This window comes from Lissotriton helveticus, chromosome 2_2 (assembly GCF_964261635.1).
Source record: "Lissotriton helveticus chromosome 2_2, aLisHel1.1, whole genome shotgun sequence".
NCBI classification, from domain to species: Eukaryota; Metazoa; Chordata; class Amphibia; order Caudata; family Salamandridae; genus Lissotriton; species Lissotriton helveticus.
Genome location: NC_136060.1, coordinates 375,527,878 through 375,546,800, shown reverse-complemented (window position 1 = coordinate 375,546,800; position 18,923 = coordinate 375,527,878).

Sequence of the window (18,923 nt, the reverse complement as noted above, 5' to 3'; positions counted from 1 at the left end):
CCCGGTCCGTCACGGCTATCTGTGCCGTTTGAACGGAGGGACGCGACTCCTCCCCCTCGCAGGCTACAAAGGCGCCAGATTCGAACAGCTTCGCTGGTGTGAGCAGCGTGAGTGAGGCGCTGGTTTTGTGAGCGATTGTTCTTTGGAGGCATATAGGCGACTGCGTGGCTGATATGAGAACCACCATTCGTTTTAATCATTTGTACAACCCTTGTGGATTTTTAATACAAAATTAATTTTTTAAAAACAGTGTGGGTGTTTTTCTGGCAGTACTTGCACATTTGTATCTTTTGCACATTGCCTTTTTGCACTTCCCCGGTCGGTCACGGCTATCTGTGCCGCTTGAACGGAGGGACGCGACTCCTCCCCCTTACAGAATCACTTCCGGGTACCCTCCCATAAAGGGAATGTGTCCACGGGCGCGCCGAAGGCAAGCCCGTCTGCGCCCGGAACGCGGCCAGGGCCTGTCATGCTGCCAGTTTGGGGCCAGGTGCAGATAGGATTGTCTGGTCTAGAGAGGAGTTACTGATGCTGGAACCAAGTCAGCCTTGTAGATTCCTTACACTCGACCCAGCTGCAGACCTTAGCTCACAGGCTTGCCCGCACTCTGGTATTTTGTTGAGTTGGCCCACTCTTTCTAGACAGCGCTCTCCCCTTAAGCCTGCGACAAGCCCGACCTTTGTGGTTGCAGCTTGAAGGCGGGTCTTTTAAACTGCCGATCCTTGGTAAAACATGCCGATGACATCTGGCTACTGCTAGAGGACAGTGAGTGGGATGCCCTGTTCTTAGCGGAAACGTGGCTGAACGACCACACTATGGCCGCTGTTGCCCTGGCGGTGCCATTTGGCTTCAAAATGAGCTTCTCTAATTGGGTGGATGGAAAAAGGGGCGGGGGGGTGGCCCTTATTTTTAGGGATCGTTACTCGCTCACGTCCTCCATTCCATCCACGATCGCAGGGGTAGAAGGCCTGCATTTTTCCCTACAAGTTAACCCACACCAGTCACTGGCAGGAATGGTTATTTACCGTCCCCCAGACTGCTCAGAGGGGGCTTCTACGGCGCTTATAGACGCCATCGTCCAAAACTCCATCCTTCACTCTCACTTTATAGTGTATGGGGACTTTAATGTTCATGCTGAGATAGCAGCGTGTTCGATGGCGGAGCGGCTCATTTCTACACTTAGTGCTGCTACCCTGACATTGTCTAGTACAGGCCCCACACACAAAGCAGGCCATACGCTTGATTTCATATTCTCGAACATCAGGGAGCTGTCGGTGGATACACCGCAAGTGTTGCTTTGGTCGGATCACGCTCTGATCCCGTTTATGGTCAGGTTGCCAGGGGCAGGGCCAGAGGCGGGGAGGCGCTCCTTTTTGCAGAGACAATGGACAAAATTAGTCCCTGAAACTATGGGCCCTGTCCTGACTCGCAATCTCCCAGTACTTTCTTCCGATGTAAATAGGGATGCAGCGACTATGTCCCAATGGATAGGTGTAGGAGAGTAGGGTCTGCAATCCTATGATCACCCAGATTTTTGCTTTTTGCTGCACTGGTTTACGACTTTCCCTGGCTGTGGGCCTGCTAATCAGACCCACAGCCTAGCTGTTCTCTCTATCCAAATTGTACTCAGGTACTGAATTGGCACTGGGCCCTCTCCAAGTCCCTGTACCCAGGGCTGAGGTGTACCCAGAAGTCTCCCAGGGGCTGAAGCATGTATTATGCCACCCCTGGGCTGACTAACTAAACTGACACAACTGGCTGCACGACAGCTGGGGCAAGGTGGTGTACTCACCCTTTGCTTTAGATATAGTATACCTATATCTAACCCTAAAAATGGACACACAGATCTCCTATCAGTCACTCCTATGGCAGGCCTTAACAATCCTGAAGGCAGAGTGCTTGGAATCGTGTGAGATGGTGCTCTGGCATGAGCTGAGCCTGTCTGCGGCTTTCGGGATCCATCCCTTAGCCGTTTCCATGATATCGCATACCATATACTCTTAAGTACATTATAATCCTCGCGGTTATATGCCAACTCTGGTATCGCTTTATCAAAACATGTCGAGTAAGGTGTCATACGAATTGGAATACTAACCCCTCGCCAATTCTGGCGACGGGGTTAGCATTCCACCCTTCTAGAGGGACACGACATGTATGTAACCCCTAACCCCGGTTAAAGTCAAACAGAGCCTCAGCTCCACAAAATGGATGCTGCCACCGAGACACAAGTCTGCCCTCCTGCTGCTGGGAGTCCTCCCAGAGCAGGAGATAAGGACAAAGGGTTTCCTGCCAGGGGCGGTGCCAGCACCGTCCCAGACAGGGTTTTGTGTATTGTAGGTAGGCAGGGCTTTAGAGGAAGGTGACTGCACGTGGCACCCCGGTGCTCACTGTGCATAGGCTGGCTGGAACCAGTTCCAGGGTCACTCCAGACCCTGTGCTGGGGAAAAGCCCGCCAAGGAAGTGGGTGTAACCACCCCCCTCCTAGTCCCACCCCTAGGGCAGGACTTAGTCGCGTGCCAGCCCCTTTTTACAGGATAAAGGTAGGAACTGGCCCCCTTCCAAATCAGATCATCTTTGAATCCTGAAACTACTTTCCACGAAAGGAACTCAAGACTTCTTCCTAAGATTTCTCCCTAAGATTTCTCCCTTGTGACTAAGGAGTAGTCACCCTGCATCCGCAGGCACCATCTTAAGAACACTGCGGTCTGCTGCAAGTCTCTCCTCCGGATCAAGACTGCCCAGCTCGACGAGAACCGGCTTCCCTGGCACCTCTGACCTCTACCTACATCATCAGTCACGCTGAGATTCGTGGGTGTGACGAGACCTCGAGGGACCGGCCATCTTCAAGACTGCACGACTTCTTTCCAGCAAGCCCGCCGAGTAATTTCCTGGTGAGTGCTTTGGGGTCCGAGAAGCCCCGACCCTGAGCAGCTCCAGCACCGAAGTGCAGCCTCCCAGCATCTCCACGATCTGCGTGGGGCCCTTCTGCTTTTTGCTGCTCACCCCGTTGTTTGGCTACTAGCCCGCTGGCTTGTGGCCTTCTGAACGACGCCCGACGACATTTCTGCTGCTGGTCTGGTTGCTCCAGGCTGGCCCTTGCTCCCTTCCAAAAGAGGAGCACCCCGGACCCTCCTGGTCCACTCAAGACGCCATTTTGAGTCCACCGCGTGGGCTTGAATTAGCCAAGGCTTGTTGCCCAATCCTGGGTAACTTCGACGCCGACAGCTTCATCCATCGTGGGACAGCTCGCCTCTCCATCCTGGTCGCCGACAACGCCTCCTGGTCCGTGAGATCTGCAGAGCCAGCGCCGCCCACTCACCTAGTCGAGGTGACTTCGCCCGGTGCCATCCTGGTGCCCACTTAATCACTGGCTAGTGATTCAAGAACTTGGTCCCCTCTGCTTTCAGGTTTTCTTCTTCCTTGATCCAGGCTTGGATCCATCGAACTTTTCTTCACTGGTCGCCTGCCAGCAACTTCCTTCTTCCAGGCTCCTGGTCCGGCAACGAGATTCCCGACGTCTTTTCAGACCTATGCAGCTGCAGCCCCTGGGCTAGGTAACTTCGGCACTTCGGTGTCCCAGCATAGCCTCACTATCCAAGGGTCAGGATCCACTGTCATTTTCTCCCTACCAGGTCGGGTTCGCCCGTGAACACTAACTTTGTGAATTCTAGCTCCCATAGACTTTGTCCCGCATCCCGCGTGAGAGTGCACACTCTGCACCCGAGTCCCCTGGGCCTCCTAGTAGTAATCTAACGATTCCCTAGTCAAGTCCTAGCGATTCCAAAGCCTATTAGTACTGTTACTTACCTGCTAGTAATTCGCATTCCACTTTTAGAGTATATGGTTTTTCGTGCCCTTCGGGCATTTTTGTATAACGTGCTAACTTAAGTATTTTCGTAAGAGTTTTGTTGTGTGCCTAGCACCCTGTCCTCATAAAGAGTACAGGGTTGTTGTGATTCTAATAAATACACTGTTTATTTTTATAACACTTGTGTGGTGTCCTTTCACTGGGTGTTCAAGGGGTAATGTGATGGTAAAACAGCTGGCTTAACACGCCCTCTAGAGTCTTAGCCTTAGACTGCTCGTATCCATGCTACTAGGATAGCTGGTCTATCAGGTTGACTTACAACCAATCATCAATAAGGGTTGTTTGGACTGATATATAGTGATCACTAGAATAGTGAGCACTGCACATCAGGCCAACTTCTCACATTGGTGAGCAGCGGTTGGGATTTGAGCTTGCTGTTGTTTTACCACACATGCCCTAAGAATATCTTGTGAAAGATCACATGAGTACTAAAGGTACATATAACTTAGCTTAGAATACTCTGAGTTCTACTGAACCAGCTGTTGTAGCTCCTAGGGCCTAGCACACCCTAAACTACAACTCTAGCAAGGGATCAGTAGGCAAACATATAGTGTAGGTAAGTGCACCACTTACACCTCACTAGAAAAGCATGTCTACCCAGGGAGATTCTACTGAGACTCCCCTGGTCAGTGTTGACCCTCCACAGGTCACTTCAAGATATGCAGCTCTCAGTTTCCAGGAGATGAGACAGATCTGTGTCTCCAGAAAACTGAAGCAGGGGTCTAACCCCACCATTCCCTTTCTGATAGGTCTCTTAGAGACATATGATGCCAGAAAGCTTTCTCAGTTACATGAGAACATGCCAGCCTTAGAGGGAACCTCTGGGGATCCAGACCTCCCCAACACTGCTACTGCAGTTGAGGAGGAGGAGGATCAGGAGGAACTCTCTGGGGATGAGGTAGACAAAGGTCTTGAGGTAGTCAGCAGGCTAACCAGGACCAACTTAGACTTACTTGGGCTAGGATCTGGGGGACCCCCAGTACTAACCCGAAGTGGGCCTAACCTTGGAGTTAGGAGAGATAGATCTCTTTCTAGGGACTCCAATAGATCTCTGCACTCTGATGCCTCTTCTCAGGGGAGAAGGAATCCTCCACAGAGGAGATTTACTTCCCCTCAGAGAAAAGAGCATGAATCTAGAATGAGACAAGCTGAACTGAGGATTGAAAGGGAAGAACTTGCCCTGGCCAAAGAGAAGCTTGCCTTTGCTAGAGAGCAGCAGATGAGTGGGCTAGCTCCCACTGGTGGCAGCAATCTCCCAAGAGATAGAGAGAAGGGTTTAGATACTAAACACCTGACTAAGATAGTGCCCCCCTTTAAGCAAGGGGATGATATCCAGAAATGGATGGCTGCTCTGGAGAGGGCCTGCACTGTGCAGTGCATTCCCCAGAGTCAGTGGGCAGCTAAACTGTGCCTCTCCTTTGATGGTAAAGGTAGAGATAAGCTCCTCACTACAAGAGTAGAGGATGCTAACAATTACCAGGTCCTGAAGAATACACTGGTTGATGGGTTTGGTTTAACCACTGAGCAGTACAGGTTGCTGTTCAGAGACACCCAGAAAACTCAGTCTCAGGACTGGTCTGACTTTGTGGATTGTGCCACTAAGGCTTTGGAGGGCTGGTTGCTGGGTAGCAAGGTTACAGATTACACAGGATTGTATAATCTAATGATGAGAGAACACATTTTAAACAATTGTCAGAACCAGTTGTTGCACCAGCACCTTGTTGATTCAGATCTGACCTCTCCCCAAGAATTGGGAAAGAAGGCAGACAAATGGGTCAGGACAAGGATCAAGCAGAACCAGAACCAGAACCAGAACCAGGGTGGTCAGAAGAAAGCAGACCAGAAGGGTAATGTTAAGAATGAGCAAAATGACCAGAAGTCTTCACCAGGTCCCCAACAAACCAAAGAGGGTGGGGGTCAGGCTTCCCAGAAGAAGAAGACTCAAGAAGGCCAGTCAAAAAGGTGGTGCCAGTACTGCAAAAGTAAATCTCACTGGTTTAGTGAGTGCACCAAAAGAGGAGGACAAACTCCTGCCACTACAGCCCCTAAGGCAACTGCACCCCCTAGTACAGTCAGTAGTGGTAGTGTACCTCCCAAGGCATTAGTTGGGTTAACCTTGGGTACTGAGGGGTCTGACAACCTAGTTGGCACACTCACTCAGGCTGTCCTTGTCTGTACAGGGGATGTGGATATGCCCCCTGAAATAAGTCCCAATACTTTGGGCAAATACAGGCAGACACCTTTGATAAATGGCAAAATGGCTCAGGCCTATAGGGACACTTGTGCCAGTGTCACCATGGTGACACCTAACTTTGTGGACCCTGGACAGATCATGCCAGGTACTGATTTCCTGGTGACCAATGCCAGCAATGTCACTACTAGTCATAGTGTGGCAATTGTGGCTTTCTCCTGGGGTGGAGTGAAGGGACAAAAGAAAGTTGTAGTCAGTTCAGACCTCCCAGTTGATTGTTTGTTGGGCAATGATTTGGAGTCATCACAGTGGTCAGAAGTGGAGCAGAGGACTCCCATGGAAATGTTAGGCTTGCCAGCACATGTGCTTGCTGTGACTAGGTCACAGGCCAGAAAATGCCCCACTGAACAGGTGCTGGATCCTGAAATGATGGACCAGACACCTTCCAAGAAGAAGAGCAGTAAGGGTAAGGCTTTGCCTTCCCCCTTGCCCCAGGTTGAGGATCAAGTCTCTGAGGAGGCTGATCTGGAAGAGCTGAGGGAAACTGAGCCTAAAGAGCTTGAACTTGATCAAGTTGAGTTTCTGGGCTCAGGGGGACCCTCCAGAGCAGACCTGGGGAAGGAACAGTTGAGCTGCCCTTCCCTTGAACCCCTCAGACAGCAGGCTGCTGCTGAGGCTGCAGGGAATGCCACAGGTGCCCACAGGGTATACTGGGAAGATGGACTCCTGTACTCTGAGTCAAGAGACCCCAAGCCTGGTGCAACCAGGAGGCTGGTCATCCCCTTGTCTCTGAGAGGTTTCCTTCTCACCTTGGCCCATGAGATTCCCCTTGCAGGTCACTTAGGTCAGACAAAGACTTGGGACAGGCTTGTCTCACACTTTCACTGGCCCCATATGAATGAGAATACCAAGGAGTTTTGTCGCTCCTGTGTCACTTGCCAAGCCAGTGGTAAGTCAGGTGGCACAACAAAGGCCCCCCTCATACCACTACCTGTGGTGGGGGTTCCCTTTGAAAGAGTGGGGATTGATATTGTTGGTCCAATGGAACCCCAGACAGCATCAGGGCACAAGTTTATACTGGTGGTGGTGGACCATGCCACCAGGTATCCTGAAGCTATTCCCCTAAGGACCACCACAGCCCCTGTGGTGGCAAGAGCCCTAGTTGGAGTGTTCTCCAGAGTGGGTTTTCCAAAGGAGGTCGTTTCTGACAGAGGTACAAACTTCATGTCAGGATATCTGACTGCAATGTGGAAAGAGTGTGGTGTGAACTACAAGTTCACCACACCCTATCATCCACAATGCAATGGGCTTGTTGAGAGATTCAACAGGACCCTCAAAGGGATGATTCATGGACTACCTGAACCTCTTAGGAGAAGATGGGATGTCCTGATCCCCTGCCTCTTGTTTGCTTACAGAGAGGTCCCACAGAAGGGGGTTGGCTACAGCCCTTTTGAGCTTCTGTATGGGCATCCTGTGAGAGGACCCCTGTGTTTGGTGAAGGAAGGATGGGAGAGACCTCTCAAAAAGCCTGCAACCAACATAGTGGACTATGTACTTGGTCTCCGCTCCAGGATGGCTGAGTACATGGAAAAGGCATCTAAAAACCTTGAGGCCAGCCAGGAACTTCAAAAAGCTTGGCATGACCAAAAGGCTGTTCTGACTGTATACCAGCCAGGACAGAAGGTGTGGGTGCTGGAGCCAGTGGCCCCAGCAGCTCTGAAAGACAAATGGTCTGGGCCCCACACCATCATTGAGCAAAAGGGAGAGGTTACCTACTTGGTGGACCTTGGAACTCCCAGGAGCCCTCTCAGAGTGCTCCATGTTAACAGGCTCAAGGCATATGTTGACAGGAAGGACATGAGCTTGCTCATGGCCACAGATGAGGGACAGGAGGAAGAGAGTGACCCTCTCCCAGACCTGCTCACTCAGAATCCTGATGATGGATCAGTTGATGGTGTTGTCTTTTGTGGCAGCCTCACTGAACATCAGCAACAGGATTGCAGGCAAGTCTTGCAATCCTTCAGACATATGTTCTCTCTGACACCCAGCCAAACTGATTGGTGTACCCATGATGTTGACACTGGAGACAGTCTGCCTGTCAAGAGTAAAATCTACAGACAGCCTGATCATGTTAGAGACTGCATCAAAACTGAAGTGCAGAAAATGTTGGAGCTGGGAGTCATTGAGCCCTCAGATAGCCCTTGGGCTAGCCCAGTAGTTCTAGTGCCAAAGCCTCACACCCAGGGTGGTAAGAAAGAGATGAGGTTTTGCGTAGACTACAGAGGCCTCAATGCAGTCACTAAGACTGATGCCCACCCAATACCAAGAGCAGATGAACTTATAGATAAATTGGCTTCTGCCAACTTCTTAAGTACATTTGATTTGACAGCTGGGTATTGGCAAATCAGGTTAGCTGAGGAGGCCAAACCCAAGACAGCATTTTCTACCCCTGGAGGGCATTATCAATTTGTGGTAATGCCCTTTGGACTGAAAAATGCACCTGCCACCTTCCAAAGGTTGGTGAATCAAGTCCTCACTGGGCTGGATGACTTCTGTGCAGCATATCTAGACGATATTGCTGTCTTTAGCTCCACCTGGGAGGGTCACCTGGTCCACCTGAGGAAAGTGTTAGAGGCCCTGCAAAAGGCAGGCCTCACTATCAAGGCCACAAAGTGCCAGATAGGGCAGACACAGGTTGTGTACCTGGGCCACCTTGTGGGTGGAGGCCAGGTTCAGCCACTGGAGAGTAAGATACAGGCCATCAAGGACTGGACTCCTCCAATCACCCAGACTCAGGTTCGAGCTTTCTTGGGCCTGACTGGGTACTATAGGAAGTTTGTCAGAAATTATGGGTCCATAGTGACCCCTCTTAATGACCTGACAAGCAAAAAGATGCCAAAGAAAGTTCAGTGGACAGCAAGCTGTCAGAAAGCATTCAATGACCTAAAGCAGGCCATGTGCACAGCACCTATCCTAAAGAGTCCAGATTACTCCAAGCCATTCATTGTCCAAACAGATGCTTCTGAGTTGGGTGTGGGGGCTGTTCTGTCTCAACTGAATTTTGATGGTAATGATCAGCCTATTGCTTTCATTAGTAGGAGGTTGACACCCAGAGAGAAAAATTGGTCAGCTATTGAGAGGGAGGCCTTTGCTGTGGTCTGGGCCCTGAAGAAGCTGAGGGCCTACTTGTTTGGCACTCACTTCACCATTCAGACAGACCATAAGCCCCTCTTGTGGCTAAATCAGATGAAGGGTGAAAACCCCAAACTGCTTAGGTGGTCCATTTCCCTACAGGGGATGGATTTTACAGTGGAGCATAGACCTGGTACTGATCACAGCAATGCTGATGGGCTCTCCAGGTATTTCCACTTAGAGCAAGAAGACTCACCTGGTCAAGGTTAGTTTATTGTCCCAAAGTTTGGGGGGGGTCATGTAGGAGAGTAGGGTCTGCAATCCTATGATCACCCAGATTTTTGCTTTTTGCTGCACTGGTTTACGACTTTCCCTGGCTGTGGGCCTGCTAATCAGACCCACAGCCTAGCTGTTCTCTCTATCCAAATTGTACTCAGGTACTGAATTGGCACTGGGCCCTCTCCAAGTCCCTGTACCCAGGGCTGAGGTGTACCCAGAAGTCTCCCAGGGGCTGAAGCATGTATTATGCCACCCCTGGGCTGACTAACTAAACTGACACAACTGGCTGCACGACAGCTGGGGCAAGGTGGTGTACTCACCCTTTGCTTTAGATATAGTATACCTATATCTAACCCTAAAAATGGACACACAGATCTCCTATCAGTCACTCCTATGGCAGGCCTTAACAATCCTGAAGGCAGAGTGCTTGGAATCGTGTGAGATGGTGCTCTGGCATGAGCTGAGCCTGTCTGCGGCTTTCGGGATCCATCCCTTAGCCGTTTCCATGATATCGCATACCATATACTCTTAAGTACATTATAATCCTCGCGGTTATATGCCAACTCTGGTATCGCTTTATCAAAACATGTCGAGTAAGGTGTCATACGAATTGGAATACTAACCCCTCGCCAATTCTGGCGACGGGGTTAGCATTCCACCCTTCTAGAGGGACACGACATGTATGTAACCCCTAACCCCGGTTAAAGTCAAACAGAGCCTCAGCTCCACAAAATGGATGCTGCCACCGAGACACAAGTCTGCCCTCCTGCTGCTGGGAGTCCTCCCAGAGCAGGAGATAAGGACAAAGGGTTTCCTGCCAGGGGCGGTGCCAGCACCGTCCCAGACAGGGTTTTGTGTATTGTAGGTAGGCAGGGCTTTAGAGGAAGGTGACTGCACGTGGCACCCCGGTGCTCACTGTGCATAGGCTGGCTGGAACCAGTTCCAGGGTCACTCCAGACCCTGTGCTGGGGAAAAGCCCGCCAAGGAAGTGGGTGTAACCACCCCCCTCCTAGTCCCACCCCTAGGGCAGGACTTAGTCACGTGCCAGCCCCTTTTTACAGGATAAAGGTAGGAACTGGCCCCCTTCCAAATCAGATCATCTTTGAATCCTGAAACTACTTTCCACGAATGGAACTCAAGACTTCTTCCTAAGATTTCTCCCTTGTGACTAAGGAGTAGTCACCCTGCATCCGCAGGCACCATCTTAAGAACACTGCTGTCTGCTGCAAGTCTCTCCTCCGGATCAAGACTGCCCAGCTCGACGAGAACCGGCTTCCCTGGCACCTCTGACCTCTACCTACATCATCAGTCACGCTGAGATTCGTGGGTGTGACGAGACCTCGAGGGACCGGCCATCTTCAAGACTGCACGACTTCTTTCCAGCAAGCCCGCCGAGTAATTTCCTGGTGAGTGCTTTGGGGTCCGAGAAGCCCCGACCCTGAGCAGCTCCAGCACCGAAGTGCAGCCTCCCAGCATCTCCACGATCTGCGTGGGGCCCTTCTGCTTTTTGCTGCTCACCGCGTTGTTTGGCTACTAGCCCGCTGGCTTGTGGCCTTCTGAACGACGCCCGACGACATTTCTGCTGCTGGTCTGGTTGCTCCAGGCTGGCCCTTGCTCCCTTCCAAAAGAGGAGCACCCCGGACCCTCCTGGTCCACTCAAGACGCCATTTTGAGTCCACCGCGTGGGCTTGAATTAGCCAAGGCTTGTTGCCCAATCCTGGGTAACTTCGACGCCGACAGCTTCATCCATCGTGGGACAGCTCGCCTCTCCATCCTGGTCGCCGACAACGCCTCCTGGTCCGTGAGATCTGCAGAGCCAGCGTCGCCCACTCACCTAGTCGAGGTGACTTCGCCCGGTGCCATCCTGGTGCCCACTTAATCACTGGCTAGTGATTCAAGAACTTGGTCCCCTCTGCTTTCAGGTTTTCTTCTTCCTTGATCCAGGCTTGGATCCATCGAACTTTTCTTCACTGGTCGCCTGCCAGCAACTTCCTTCTTCCAGGCTCCTGGTCCGGCAACGAGATTCCCGACGTCTTTTCAGACCTATGCAGCTGCAGCCCCTGGGCTAGGTAACTTCGGCACTTCGGTGTCCCAGCATAGCCTCACTATCCAAGGGTCAGGATCCACTGTCATTTTCTCCCTACCAGGTCGGGTTCGCCCGTGAACACTAACTTTGTGAATTCTAGCTCCCATAGACTTTGTCCCGCATCCCGCGTGAGAGTGCACACTCTGCACCCGAGTCCCCTGGGCCTCCTAGTAGTAATCTAACGATTCCCTAGTCAAGTCCTAGCGATTCCAAAGCCTATTAGTACTGTTACTTACCTGCTAGTAATTCGCATTCCACTTTTAGAGTATATGGTTTTTCGTGCCCCTCGGGCATTTGTGTATAACGTGCTAACTTAAGTATTTTCGTAAGAGTTTTGTTGTGTGCCTAGCACCCTGTCCTCATAAAGAGTACAGGGTTGTTGTGATTCTAATAAATACACTGTTTATTTTTATAACACTTGTGTGGTGTCCTTTCACTGGGTGTTCAAGGGGTAATGTGATGGTAAAACAGCTGGCTTAACACGCCCTCTAGAGTCTTAGCCTTAGACTGCTCGTATCCATGCTACATGGATAGCTGGTCTATCAGGTTGACTTACAACCAATCATCAATAAGGGTTGTTTGGACTGATATATAGTGATCACTAGAATAGTGAGCACTGCACATCAGGCCAACTTCTCACAATAGGCGACATGGTGACATCTATTGCGCCTGCAAAACGGGCAATGTCTCGCAGGGGCTCTCCCTCTGCCCCATGGTTTTATTTGGAGTTAAGGGTGGAGAAGTCAGCCTGCAAGAGATTAGAGAGACTTTGGAGGGTGAGTTATTGCGCTCAGGCGAGGGCCAGATATAAAACCGCCATTCGTGTATTTCACAAATCTATAAAAAAAGCAAGGAAACTTTTCATCACCACCTCCATTCAACAAGCAGAACATTCCAGTAAAGAAGTGTTTAAGATAGTGCAGTCCTTCTTTAAACCGAGATGTATTGAGTTGGATGTTACCCCGTCAGACAAACTGTGCGAAAACATCTCTATTTGAGAACAAAATTCTGAAAGTGTTTGGCACTTTTACCCCAGCAGGTCGCACTGTTAAGTCAGACTCAGTAGGGACTAGGGTCCCTCAAACGACCTTATGCCAATTCCAACCTGTCTCACTGGAGGCGGTCACACGGGAGCTAAACCGGTGCAAATCAGGCTCCCCGGATGATCCCTGTCCACCAAAACTATGGAGCTTAATGGCGGAATTCATCGCGTCCACTCTCCAACACATTTAGAATACGTCCATCTCTTCCGGTGTATTTCCGGAGAGTTGGAAGCAGGCCACCATCCTCCCACTGAAAAAAAAAGCCGAATGGTGCCCCAGAGGATTTGAGTAATCTTTGCCCCATTTCATTACTGGCGGCTCCGGGCAAAATGTTAGAAAAACTAATTCAGCGGCAGCTTAACAACTTCACGGAGGACAGCAATGTGCTCCATGAAACTCAGTCAGGCTTTAGATCCGGTTTTAGTACCGAGACCGCACTGATCGAGGTTGCCGAGTCAGTTAGGTGGTCGCTGGATTCGGGAGCATCGGTAATGCTGGTGCTCCTGGATCTATCGGCCGCCTTTGATACGGTAGACCACGACAGGTTGGTACAACGCTTGGCAGAGATCGGCCTTCAGGAGCAGGCACTTGGTTGGCTCCATTCGTATCTATCGGACAGGTCTCAGAAGGTGGCCCTGGGCGCCTTCTCGTCTAAATCCAGGAGACTGAACTGCGGGGTCCCACAGGGGTCGGCTCTCAGCCCGTTGCTTTTTAATATTTATTTGGCTCCGCTGTTCACGCTGATTGCCAATTGGGGGGTGTTAGAAAGGCGATCCCCGGGGAAGCAGAAGATGTCTGACTGACCACCCGGAGATCCACCTCTCCTTCTGGAGTTAGCCGAGCGCCGTCGAGAGGCCCCCCTTGGCGAGGCTCCTCTCCTAGAATCGTAACAGTCGAGCAATACCACCACTACAAAGGGACACCACACAAGAGGTTTAGGCTTTTTGAGTCTTTATCAGCATTAAAAGTAGATTCTCTTAGCAATAGGTACAAACGTATCGAGGGATCCTTAATGTCTCGGTATGGTGGAAAGGGGGTAACGGGACAGTCTTAGTACCAGCCTGGTACGGGGATACCTGGCGCACAGCTCTCAATCCTCGAGCTGGGGGGTTCCGCAAGGTCGAGCCGCGACGTCGTCAGCAGGGCTCCGAAGATGGTTTCAGCGAGGTCGAGCCGCGACAGCAGGGCTCAGAGGATGGTTCAGCGAGGTCGAGCCGCGACAGCGTCAGCAGGGCTCCGAGGATGGTTTCAGCGAGGTCGAGCCGCGACAGCGTCAGCAGGGCTCCGAGGATGGTTTCAGCGAGGTTGAGCCGCGACAGCGTCAGCAGGGCTCCGATGTTCGAAGGTTCAAAGTAGCGAGTTCTTCTTAGGATCAGCCGCGATTCAATCAGCAGGGCTCTCAACTCCGAGATAGAACTGCCGTCCCATTCCAGGGCTGCCCCAGATATAGGTCTGGAGTCCTTTGATGTCCGGACCCTCGCACCTGGGGGGTCAGAGGGCCCGGGATGAGAGTGTCCAGACACCCAGCAGGGGGGTGGAGCCAGCGCCCATGGAGGCCGGAGGGCGATCGAAACCAGGCGTCAGGGGGCGGCTGGAGGGCCATCGAAACTCCTCTCCTCCTGGACCCGTCAAGTGGCCACTTAACCACCTGGTCGGATCTTGGTGCCTCGATGTCGGGGCTTCGCCGGGGCTGCGGCTGAGGTCGGGCCGAGGCCACGTGGCCTGGGCGTGGAGGGGCCAAGATGGAGTCGGGGCCGGAGATGGCGGCCCGGGGTAGGGGTCGGACCCGCAGAGTGGGCGAGTAGGGTCGCCGTGTTCCTGAGGGGGAGAGCCGGGGGTCGCCCGGAGTGGCGGCTCTCTTTGAAGTCTGGAGAGGGTAGCTTCAGGGAGGAGATCAGGGGTTGATGCTGTTGAGGGCCCGCCATGCGGGAGGAGTGGGACCACGCCACGAGGCCGGGTCCAACACACGTCCCCCCCAGCTGAAGGCAGGGAGAGTCACCCATCTCCTTGGGTGTTCTCCTCGTCGAGGAGGAAGAAGCGGGACAGGCCGTCGGCGTTGGCGTGGTCGTTGACGGGGCGATGTTCCACAGTGAAGTCCATCCCTTGGAGGGAGATGGACCATCGCAGAAACTTTGGGTTCTCTCCTCGCATCTGCATTAGCCACCGCAAGGGCCGGTGGTCAGTTTGCACCCGGAAGTGGGTGCCGAAGAGATAGGGTCGGAGTTTTTTGAGGGCCCACACCACGGCGAAGGCCTCTCGCTCAATGGTGCTCCAGCATTGCTCTCCGGCCAGCAGGCGCCGGCTGATGAAGGCCACAGGTTGATCAACTCCTTCGGTGTTGACTTGGGACAGGACCGCCCCGACACCGTGCTCCGAGGCATCAGTTTGAACTACGAATTCCCGGCTGTAGTCGGGGGCTTTGAGCACGGGGGCGGTACACATCGCTGTTTTGAGAGTCTCAAAGGCGGCCTGACACTCGGGTGTCCAGTGCACCTTCTGTGGCTGCTTTTTGGAAGTGAGTTCGGTGAGGGGGCCCACAATGCTCTCATAATTTTTCACAAAGCGCCGGTAGTACCCAGTGAGCCCCAGGAAGGCTCGGACTGCTGTCTGGGTGACCGGGGGCTCCCAGGCCATGATGGCGTCGATCTTTGGTTGGAGGGGAGCCACATGGCCGCTCCCCACTTGGTGTCCCAGATAGGTCACGGACCTTTGGCCGATCTGGCACTTGCTTGCATTTATGGTCAGTCCGTCAGGACCTCCCAGGGGTGCTGGAGGTGCTCGGCCCAGTGGAGGCTGTACACCGCAATATCGTCCAGATAGGCGGCGCTGAACTCTTCTAGCCCTGCCAGTACCTTGTTCACCAGCCTCTGGAATGTTGCGGGAGCGTTCTTCATCGCGAAGGGCATCACCCGGAAGTGGTAGTGCCCGTCGGGGGTGGAGAAGGCAGAGCGCTCTTGGGCGCCTGGGGTGAGTCCGATCTGCCAGTAGCCGGAGGTTAGGTCGAAGGTGCTCAGGTAGCGAGCCGCTCCCAGGCGGTCGATCAGTTCATCGACCCGGGGAATGGGGTGGGCATCGGTCCGGGTGACGGCGTTCAGCCCCCGGTAATCGACACAAAATCGCAGTTCAGGAGGGGCGCCAGGGGCGGCGGCTTTTGGGACCAGGACAACGGGGCTGGCCCATGGACTGTCTGAGGGTTCGATCACCCCCAGGGCCAGCATCTTGGAGACCTCTGATTGGATGCAGGTCCGAACTCGGTCGGGAACTCGGTAGGCCCGGTGGCGCACAGGCAGGCTGTCTCCGGTGTCAACATCGTGGACGCACCACCGGGTGACTCCGGGGGTGAGAGAAAACAAGTCTGTGAATTGCCCCAACAGCTTTTGGCAGTCCTGGCGCGGTTCGGGGGTCAGGGCGGAGGAGAGGGTGACCCCCTCTACGGATCCGTCTTTCTCGGAGGTGCTCAAGAGGCCCGGGAGGGGCTCAGAGTCGTCTTCGGCCCCGCCATCAGTAGCCATCAGCAGGCTAAGTTCTGTTCGGACAAAGTGGGGTATGAGCCTGTTGGTGTGGAGGACCCTGAGGGGGTTCCTGGGGGATTCCATGTCCACCAGGTAGGTGACAAGGCTCTTGCGCTCCACCACTTTGAAGGGCCCCGTCCATTTGTCCCGGAGAACACAAGGTTCGACCGGGGACATGACCCAGACATGTTGGCCCGGCTCGAACTCAATGGAAGAGGCGTTCTGGTCATACCAGCGTTTCATCTCCTCTTGGCTGGCCTCGAGGTTGGCCTCGGCCAGTTCCCGGAACTTCCGAGTCTGGTTTCGGTGGGTCAGGAGGTACCGGTAGACGTCGGGAGGAGCATCTCGGACTGTATCCTCCCAGCCTTCTTTGACCAGGCTGAGGGGACCCCGGACGGGGTGTCCGTACAATAGTTCGAAGGGGTTGAACCCCAGGGACTTCTGAGGGACCTCCCGATAGGCGAAGAGGAGGCAGGGTAGCAACACGTCCCATTGGCGTCGCAAGGGCTCTTCCATGCCCATGATCATCCCCTTGAGGGTTCGATTGAAGCGTTCCACCAGTCCATTCCCTTGGGGGTGGTAGGGGGTCGTAAATTTGTACGTGACCCCGCACTGTTGCCACAGGGACTTCATGTATCGGGAAATGAAGTTCGTACCTCGGTCACTGACGACCTCTCGGGGGAAGCCCACCCGGGAGAAGATCCCCATCAGCGCCCGGCCCACTACGGGGGCATCACGGTCCGGAGAGGGATGGCTTCGGGGTAGCGGGTGGCATGGTCCACCAGGATGAGAATAAACCGGTGACCTTGCGAGGTTCGGGGCTCCAGGTGCCCCACAATGTCGATCCCCACTCGCTCGAAGGGGGTGTTGACGACTGGGAAGGGTTGGAGGGGGGCCTTGTGCTTCCCTCCGCTCTTCCCGCTGGCTTGGCAGGTTGGGCAAGTCCGGCAGTGATTGTGCATATCATTTCTCAACTTTGGCCAGTAGAAATGGGTCACCAGGCGACTGTAAGTTTTGTCCTGCCCCAGGTGCCCGGCGAGGGGCACATCGTGTGCCAGGTTCAGGAGGAAGTCTCTAAATCGGAGGGGGACCACCAGCACCCGGCTGGCCCCTAGCTCGGCAATCTTCTGTTCGCTGTAGAGGAGCTCGTTGTCCCAATAGACCCAGTGGGACCCCGAGGGGTCTTCGGCGGCTTGCTGTCGGGTTCCCTCGAGGGAGGGACACGTTTTCTGCTCTTGACAGAACTGCTCTCGTGTGGGGCCACCTTCTTGGCGCCATTGGGCTAGTTCTGGGAGGTCGCCGAGCTCGGCGATTTCTTCACGGGTGGGCCCCAGTGGTCCAGGCTCAGGGTCCGCGTCTTCGGGGACTGCGGGCGGCGGAGGCGCGGGCCACTCTGGTTCCTCGGTCGGGGTGGTGGTCCGGGCGGCCATGGATCGGGTGGTCACACAGACCCACTCGGGAAGGCCTAGCATCCCCAGATGCTCTCTCCGCTCGACGTGGGCCCTGGGGGAACTTTCCAGGTCGTTCCCGAGGACGCAGTCCACGGGGGCATCGTCCCGGACGGTCACTTTCAGCATGCCCGACACCCCCCCCCACTCGAAGGGGATGCGGGCCATCTGGCACAGGCTCTCGGAGTTGTCCGCCGACCGTACTGGGCACAGCACATTGGCCAAGATCTGTTCGGGGGCCACCAAGTGGCAACGGCCGGCCGTCACGCTGGCTCCGGTGTGGCGGAGGGCTTCGGCCCGGCGCCCATTAATGGTGACCCACTGGCGGTACTTCTGAGTGTTGCCCGGGATCGGGGCCCGGGGGATCATATCTCTTTCGCCGAGACATACCAGGGACATGGCGGTGGGCTCCCACTCGGTCTGGTCTTCGTCAAAGTTCTCCTCTTCGCCCCTTTCTTCTTCCAGGGCGGCCGCCGCGATCTGGCGGTTTGGGGGACCGGTGGTGCCGGGTCGTTGGTTCATCGGGCCGAGGGGGTCGCAGGCATAGTGACCGGGCCGCTGGCATCTGTGGCAGGTAACGTTCGGGTGGGGCCACGGTCGTGCTGGGGGGGCCCTCTTCTGGTCAGGGATGGTGACGTGTGGGTCGGGGGCGGCCCCCGGGGTGGCACTGCTGGGGAGTCTCTGTTACTATTCTGACCTCCGCCGCCGCCCCGCTGGCGGGGTAACCCCTGGGTGTTTCGGCCGTAATCTCCCATCGAATTCCGGGGCTCGGTCAGCTTGCTGTCGAGGAGATGCTGTCTGAGTTCGACAAAACAGTTGTTGGAGAGGTGCTCCCATACAATGAGGTTGAACAGCTGTTCGTAGGTGGTGACCTGGCTGCCTTTGATCCACCCCTCTAGGGCTCTGCTATAGAAGTTTACGTACTCCACCCATGTAGTACCGGGGATTTTCTTAGTCTCGGAATCGCTGCCGGTACATCTCGGGAGTGAGTCCATAGCGAGTCAGTAGGGCGTCCTTCATGTGTTCGTAAGAGGTCATCTCGGCGTCTGGGAGCTCTAGCAGGGTGTCTCTCCCTTCGCTGACGAACTTCCCCCACAAGCCGGCACCCCAGTCTTTTTGGGGTATTCGATGGGAGGTCATGGCTACCTCGTAGGCCTTAAACCATTGTTGGATGTCGTTGTTTTTATAGTATTCTTTGACGACATCCTTGGGAATGTGGACCTTCGGATCCGCCGGAGGAGGTGGGCTTCTGTTCCCGGAGGTGCTGGCCTCCCCATGAGTGGCCTTAATCTCAAGTTCTTTTAAGCCACGCTCGTGCTCGAACGTGAGCTTCTTCTCCTCTAAGTCCCTCTGCCTTCGTTTCT